The following is an 8,344-nucleotide window of genomic DNA, read 5'->3' on the forward strand; positions in this document are numbered from 1 at the left end:
GATGCCATTTGGGCTATGTAATGCGCCTGCAACCTTCCAGAGATGCATGCTCTCTATTTTCTCTGATATGGTGGAAAAATCTCTGGAAGTCTTCATGGATGACTTCTCAGTATATGGAGACTCATTCAGCTCCTGTCTTGACCACCTGAAACTTGTTCTGAAAAGATGCCAAGAGACCAACCTAGTTTTAAACTGGGAAAAGTGTCACTTCATGGTGACTGAAGGAATTGTTCTTCAATCTGAGCTTCACTCAAAAACTCTGAGATATTATTGCTTCTCAACCTATTAGTCTTCTATTTTATTTGTCTAGTTGCTTGAGGACAAGCAACAGTTTAAGTTTGGTGTTGTGATGAGCGGATATTTTATACGCTTTTTGGGGTTAATTTCATATAGTTTTGGGTATGTTCTAGTTAGTTTTTAGTCTATTTTCATTAGTTTTTAGGAAAAATTCATATTTATGGACTTTACTATGAGTTGTATGTTTTTATGTAATTTCAAGTATTTTTCTGGCTGAAATTGAAGGAGCTGAGCAAAAATCTTATTCAGGCTGAAAAAGGACTGCTGATGCTGTTGGATTCTGACCTCCCTGCACTCAAAGTGGATTTTCTGGAGCTACAGAACTCGAAATGGTATGCTTCCAATTGCGTTGGGAAGTAGACATCCAGGGCTTTCCAGCAATATATAATAGTCCATACTTTGCACAAGGATAGATGATGTAAACTGGAGTTCAACGCCAGTTCTCTGCCCAATTCTGGTGTCCAGCGCCAGAAAAGGATCAAAAGCTGGAGTTGAACGCCCAAACTGGCACAAAAACTGGCGTTCAACTCCACAAATGGCCTCTGCACGTGAATTGCTTAAATCTCAGCCCCAGCACACATCAAGTGGGCCCCAGAAGTAGATCTCTACATCATCCATCATAGTTTACTCATTTTTTGTAAACCTAGGCTACTAGTTTAGTATTTAAACAACTTTTAGAGACTTATTTTGCACCTCATGACATTTTAGATCTGAACTTTGTACTCTTTGACGGCATGAGTCTCTAAACTCCATTGTTGGGGGTGAGGAGCTCTGCTGTGTCTCGATGAATTAATGCAAGTATTTCTGTTTTCTATTCAAACACGCTTGTTCCTATCTAAGATGTTCATTCGCGCTTAACTGTGATGAAGGTGATGATCCGTGACACTCATCACCATTCTCAACCCATGAACGTGTGCCTGACAACCACCTCCGTTCTATATCAGATTAAATGAGTATCTCTTAGATCTCTTAATCAGAATCTTCATGGTATAAGCTAGATTAGATGGCGGTATTCATGAGAATCCAGAAAGTCTAAACCTTGTCCGTGGTATTCCGAGTAGGATTCAAGGATTGAATGACTGTGATGAGCTTCAAACTCCTGAAGGCTGGGCGTTAGTGACAAACGCAAAGGAATCAAGGGATTCTATTCCAACCGGATCGAGAACCAACCGGTGATTAGCCGTGCTGTGACAGAGCGCGTGAGCGTAGTTTTCACTGGAAGGATGGAAGGTAGCCATTGACAATGGTGATCCACCAACACACAGCTTGCCATAGGAGGACGTGCGTGCGTGAACAAGAAGACAGAGGAAGCAGAGATTCAGAAGACAAAGCATCTCCAAAACTCCAACATATTCTTCATTACTGCATAACAAGTAACCTTTAATCCATGCTCTCTTGTTTATTTGCAATTCAACTGATAAACATAATTGACTTCCTGACTAAGATTTACAAGATAACCATAGATTGCTTCAAACCAACAATCTCCGTGGGATTCGACCCTTACTCACGTGAGGTATTACTTGGACGACCCAATGCACTTGCTGGTCAGTGGTACGAGTTGTGAAAAGTGTGATTCATAATTCGTGCACCATAGCCTCATTGAGTTTCCTGTAGTCTATGCACATCCGCCATCCTGTGACGGTCCTTGTAGGTATGAGCTCGTTCTTCTCATTGGTAACCACAGTGATCCCTCCCTTCTTTGGCACAACATGTATGGGGCTAACCCAAGGGCTGTCCGAAATTGGGTATATGACCCCTCCTTGCCAAAGCTTCATAACCTCTTTCTGTACCACTTCTTTCATGATTGGGTTCAGCCTTCTTTGGGATTGAATTGATGGCTTCGCATCATCTTCTAACAGTATTTTATGCATGCATATGGCTGAACTGATTCCCTTCAAGTTAGCAAGGGTCCATCCAATGGCATCCTTATGCTCCCGCAGCACCTTGAGTAGTTCATCCTCTTGATCTTGACTGAGGGATGAATTTATGATCACTGGGTAGTTTTCATTTTCTCCTAGATATGCATATTTGAGAGTGGGTGGCAATGCTTTGAGTTCAAGTTTGGGTGCTTCTGATTTTTCGTTCCCTTCCTTTGGTGCATTTGGTATATGTATTTCTGCTGTAGCTACCTCTTCACTTGATTCAGATTCTTCCTCCACCAATCTCTCGTTCTCTTCAGGTTCATCTTCTTCAAAATTCTCCTCCACTTCATCCTCAAGTGCATCTAACCTCATGCATTCCCCCAATTATTCCGGTGGATAACTCATGGCCTTGAACACATTGAATGTCATCTTTTCATTGTGTAATCTCAGGGTGAGGTCACCCTTCTGAACATCAATGACAGCTCCAGCAGTGGCCAAGAATGGCCTTCCCAAGATGATGGAGGTCTTGGCGTCTTCCTGCATGTCCAGCACCACAAAATCTGCTGGGAATATGAAATCTCCTACTTTTACTAGCAAATCCTCTACTATCCCGTGAGGGAATTTGAACGACCGGTCTGCCAGTTGTAGCGCCATTTTTGTTGGTTTAGCCTCCTCAATTTTCATCTTTCTCATCATAGCTACTGACATCAAATTGATGCTGGCTCCTAAGCCACAAAGAGCCTTTTCTACTGTGATTTCTCCTATGATGCAAGGGATCTGAAAACTCCCAGGATCCTTCAGTTTCTGAGGTAGTTTATGCTGAATGATAGCACTGCACTCTTCAGTTAGTATCACAGTCTCATTGTTCTTCCAGCTTCTCTTCTTAGTCATTAGCTCCTTCAAAAACTTGGCATAAAGTGGCATTTGTTCTATGGCTTCAGCAAATGGTATGTTGATTTGTAGCTTCTTGAAGATTTCCAAAAATCTCAAGAACTGGTTGTCATCTTCCTTTTTCTTCAATAGCTGGGGGTATGGAGCTCTTGAGATGTTCAGTTGGGGTATCTTTTTTTCTTTCTGCAGACTTGGCGTGGGGGTTTGCATTCCATCTTGCTCTTCTCCCTTTTCATTTGAGCCTTCTTCTTGTGGTTTTTGGGGATGTTCCTTCAGTTCCTTCCCACTCCTAAGTGTGATAGCTTGACACTCCTCCCTTTTGCTTGAATGGGCATCATAGCAAAAATTGTGGTTAGAAAGCTGCTTAAATAGGTAGCTAATTTGTGTTTCCAGTTTTGTGATGGCAGCATTTTGATTCTGCATGTTTAACTGCACTTCCTCTCTGAATGCTTTACTGTCTTGAATGTCTCTGCATATTCCTTCAATGAAGGTTTCGATCTTAGAGAGCTTGTCATCAATTGATGAGTGGTTCGGAGCAGATGTGCTGTTTTGGTTTTGATAAGTGTGTGGAGAAGTGTTGTTGTGGGGGTGTTGAGATGTCCTCTGGTCTTGGTTTTGATCTTGCTTACTTCCCCAACCAAAGTTTGGGTGGTTTTTCCATCCAGGGTTGTAAGTCTTGGAGTATGGATTATAGTTTTTCCTTGGTGAATTCCCAATGTAGTTGGCTTGCTCCTGACTCCCCTCTGCTTCTTCATTCACTCCTTCTTGGATTGTTGATGAAGATAAGATTGCTGCTACTTGGTTCCTCTCCATCTTCTTGGTGAGGTCAGCTAGCTGCTGGGTAATGAGCTTGTTTTGGGCCAACAGAGCATCTACATTGTTTAGCTCCATCACTCCTCTTGTGTTCCCTCTTTCGGAAGCATAGAAGTAGTCGTTTTCTGCTACTGTTTCAATAACATCTATGGCTTCCTCAATGGTCTTCTTCTTGTTCAAGGATCCTCCAGATGAATGGTCCACGGCCTTCTTTGACTCATAGGATAGCCCTTCATAGAAAATGTGCAGCTGCACCCATTCGTTGAACATGTCAGGTGGACATCTCCTTGTTAAGTCCTTGAACCTCTCCCATGCTTCATACAGAGTCTCACCATCTTGTTGCCTGAAAGTTTGAACCTCAGCTCTCAGCCTATTGATTCGTTGAGGAGGGTAGAATCTTGCTAAGAATTTGTTCACCACATCCTCCCAAGTTGTCAAGTTCTCCCTTGGGAAAGATTCCAGCCACTTGGTTGCCTTGTCCCTGAGTGAGAAAGGAAATAAGAGCAGTCTATAGGCATCAGGATGAACACCATTAGACTTTACTATGTTACATATTCTCAGGAAGGTGGTCAAGTGTTGATTGGGGTCTTCTTGAACACCTCCTCCAGACGAACAGTTGTTCTGAACAAGGGTGATGAGCTGTGGTTTAAGTTCAAAGTTGTTGGCATGGATTGTTGGCTTTTGGATGCTACTTCCACAATTGCCTGGGTTTGGATTGATGTAAGAGCCCAAAACTCTTCTATCCTCCCCAGCATGATTTGCTCCACCTCCTCTGCCATGGTTGTGAGTCTCTTCTTCATGATGATTTTCCATGTTTTCTTCCATGTTAGGTTCAAAGTATTCCTCAAAGGAAGTTGAAGCCCCGCTTCTTCTCCCTGTCATACAACCAACAAGTACAAGCAAAGAAAATAGGTGCAGACAGTATTTGCGTCAAAATTGCTGTTAGTTGTGGGTGATGCAATATATCAAACAGTTAGTGGGTTAGCAAACAAAATTGAAAATAACAAAGAAAAAGAAAAGAGTAGAGGGTGAAGGGAAGAAGTTTAACTAAAACAAAAAGTAAATCACTCAAACAGAAAATGAAATTCACAAAATAAAAATGCTCAATCTAGTGATCTTCCAATTTAATCATTGTTGATGCACAATCAATCCCCGGCAACGGCGCCATAAACTTGATGCACGGAAAACTTGTCTCTCAACAAATCTCCCTTCGGCAAGTGTACCGAATTTGTCGTCAAGTAAAAACTCACAATAGAGTGAGGTCGAATCCCACAGGGATTGATTGATCAAGCAACTTTAATTAGAAGAATGTTCTAGTTGAGCGAATCCAGAATTTGGGTTGAGAGTTGCAGAAAATAAAATGGCGGGAATGTAAATAACAGAAAAGTAAATGCTAGAATTAAAGGACTGGAAGTAAATGACTGAAAATAAATTGCAGAATTGTAAATGGGAATGGGGGATTTGCTCATAAAAGTAAATGGCAGAAATTAAAGAGAATGGGTAAGATCAGAGATGGGGAGTTCATTGGGCTTAGGAGATGTTGCAATTCTTCGGATCAAGTTCATTTTCATCTCTTCCTCAATCAATGCACTCATTGATCTCCTTGGCAATCTTAAGTGATTAAATTACAATTTCTTGCAATTCAATCTCTCAAATCTTGATCAATAGCCAATTCCTTGGTCAATTGCTCATGAGAAGAGTTGAAGTCTGGTCACTGATTATACCACATGCACTTCCCAAATCAAGTATTGAGAGGGTTATAGTCACATACCCATCCAAACCCAATTTGGTCCAGCATGAGAAAGCATTTCTAGCTTGATCTCTTCATTCCTCTTTCAAGGTTCAAAAGAGATCCAAGTTTGAATAGCTTCTCTTCCAAGATAACTACTCAATTGGATGAAGATCGAAAGCTTTCAAGTAAAATCAAGAGGAAAGATAGAAGAAGAATAATGAAAATTAGTATTGATCCATCAAATTACAACAGAGCTCCCTAACCCAATGAAAGGGGTTTAGTTGTTCATAGCTCTTGAAAATGAAAACAAAGATGGAGAATACATCCTAAAACTAGAAATTGCAAAGAAAGTAAAATACAGAGAGTAGTTCCCTTTTTTCCAGCCTCCAGAACTCTTTCTCAATTCAAAGTTACTCCTATATATACTACTCTTCTCAGCTTCTAGTGTGATTCTTCAAGTCTTGGGCCTTTGGATCTTGAGTTTGAAGCAGTTCCTTTCTTTATTTGGGCTTGGCTTTACTTGCAACGTGGGAGTTAACGTGGTACTTTGCATCATAGGCCAATGTTAGTGACAATTTTGAGTGTCACTAACGTTGGCTTCTCTTCCCCCCTTAACGTTAGAGGCCACTTATGAGTAATTGCCAACGTTAGTGACAATGTTAAGTGTCACTAACGGTGGCTCAACTTCTCTTCTCCACGTTAGAATTCACGTTAACTTAGTTAACGTGACTCTCTAACGTGGGCATTGATGGCTTTTTGAGAGTGTTATTGGCAATCACTTTTCTCATTAACCTTGCAAGTTACCTCTCCTTTTCTTGCTTCCTTTTGGTCCTGAAATCAAGCAATAAAGTGCATCAAAGCTCTAGTCCAAGTCATGAGTAATGCAACATAATATTTTTCACTAAACTTATGCAAAATCCTCATGAAATTATGTAAAATGCACAATGTATGCTTGAATCAAGGCATAGGTGAATATCTACCCAAAACTAGCTTATTTCCTAAAGAAATGCATGAAACTAACCTAAAAACAGTAAAGAAAAGGTCAGTGAAACTAGCCAAGATGCTCTGGCATCAAAACTCTCAGCCATGTTGATCTCCTCTACCAAAGAGTCAATAAGATCAACTTTCATGCAGTCTTTGGGTGTGGCTGGATGCTGCATGGCTTTGACAGCATTTAACTTGAACTCATCCTCATTGACCCTCAGGGTTACTTCCCCCTTTTGGATATCAATGAGAGTTCGTCCAGTTGCTAGGAAAGGTCTTCCTAGAATGAGAGAAGCACTCTTGTGCTCTTCCATTTCCAGCACCACAAAGTCAGTGGGAAAGGCGAATGGCCCAACCCTGACAATCATATCTTCAATCACGCCTGATGGGTATTTAATGGAGCCATCAGCAAGTTGGAGACATATCCGGGTTGGTTTCACTTCTTCAGTTAAACCAAGCTTTCTGATAGTGGATGCAGGTATTAGATTGATGCTTGCTCCAAGATCACATAAAGCTGTCTTGGTGCAATTACCCTCTAGTGTGCATGGTATCAGGAAGCTCCTGGGATCCTTAAGCTTTTCTGGGAAGCTTTTCAGAATGACTGCACTACATTCTTCAGTGAGGAGAACTCTTTCAGTTTCTCTCCAATCCTTCTTATGACTCAAGATCTCTTTCATGAACTTGGCATAAGAAGGTATTTGCTCAAGTGCCTCTGCAAACGGAATCTTTATTTCAAGAGTCCGAAGATAGTCTACAAAGCGAGCAAATTCCTTATCCTGCTCGTCTTTATGGAGTTTTTGAGGATAAGGCATCTTGGCTTTGTATTCCTCAACCTTAGTTCCTGCAGGTTTACTTCCTACAGAGGTGGTTAGAGAAGCCTTTTTAGAGGGGTTGTTATCAGCACTTGTGTGTGTCTGATCCCTCACTGGCATTTGATTGCCAGAGTCAGAAGCTGGAGTGGTGTTGGACGCCAACTCCTTACTTGTTCCTGGCGTTTGAATGCCAGAGCTGAGCTTTCATTGGGCGTTTGATGCCAAATCATTGCTTGTTTCTGGCGTTTGAATGCCAGAGTTATTCTTCTCTGGGCTCTTACTATCCTCAGAGGGATCGTGAATAGCAGTTTGTTCATTTCTTGGCTTCCTGCTGCCTTGAAGTGAGGTATTTAATGTTCTTCCACTTCTTAATTGAACTGCTTGGCATTATTCTGTTATTTGTTTTGATAACTATTGTTCTGTTTGCCTCAATTGTACTTCCATGTTTATATTAGCCCTTCTTGTATCTTATAATATCTCCTTGAATTCGGCCAGCTGTTTTGTTAGAAAATCTAATTGCTGATTAAATTCAGTAAGTTGTTCTGCAGGACTGAGTTCAGCAGTTACTGTTTTAGCCTCTTCTTTCATGGAAGATTCACTGCTTAGGTACAGATGCTGATTTCTGGCAACTGTATCAATGAGCTCTTGAGCTTCTTCAATTGTCTTTCTCATATGTATAGGTCCACCAGCTGAGTAATCTAGAGAGATCTGAGCTCTTTTTGTAAGCTCATAATAGAAGATGTCTAGCTGAACCCACTCTGAAAACATTTCAGAGGGGCATTTTCTTATCATCTCTCTGTATCTCTCCCAGGCATCATAAAGAGATTCATTATCTCCTGGTTTAAAGCCTTGGATGTCCAGTCTTAGCTGTGTCATCCGTTTTGGAGGAAAGTATTGATTCCAAAATTTTTCTGATAGCTGTTTCTATGTCCTTATGCTAGCCTTAGGTTGGT

This window comes from Arachis ipaensis, chromosome B10 (genome assembly GCF_000816755.2).
Source record: "Arachis ipaensis cultivar K30076 chromosome B10, Araip1.1, whole genome shotgun sequence".
Classification (NCBI taxonomy): domain Eukaryota; kingdom Viridiplantae; phylum Streptophyta; class Magnoliopsida; order Fabales; family Fabaceae; genus Arachis; species Arachis ipaensis.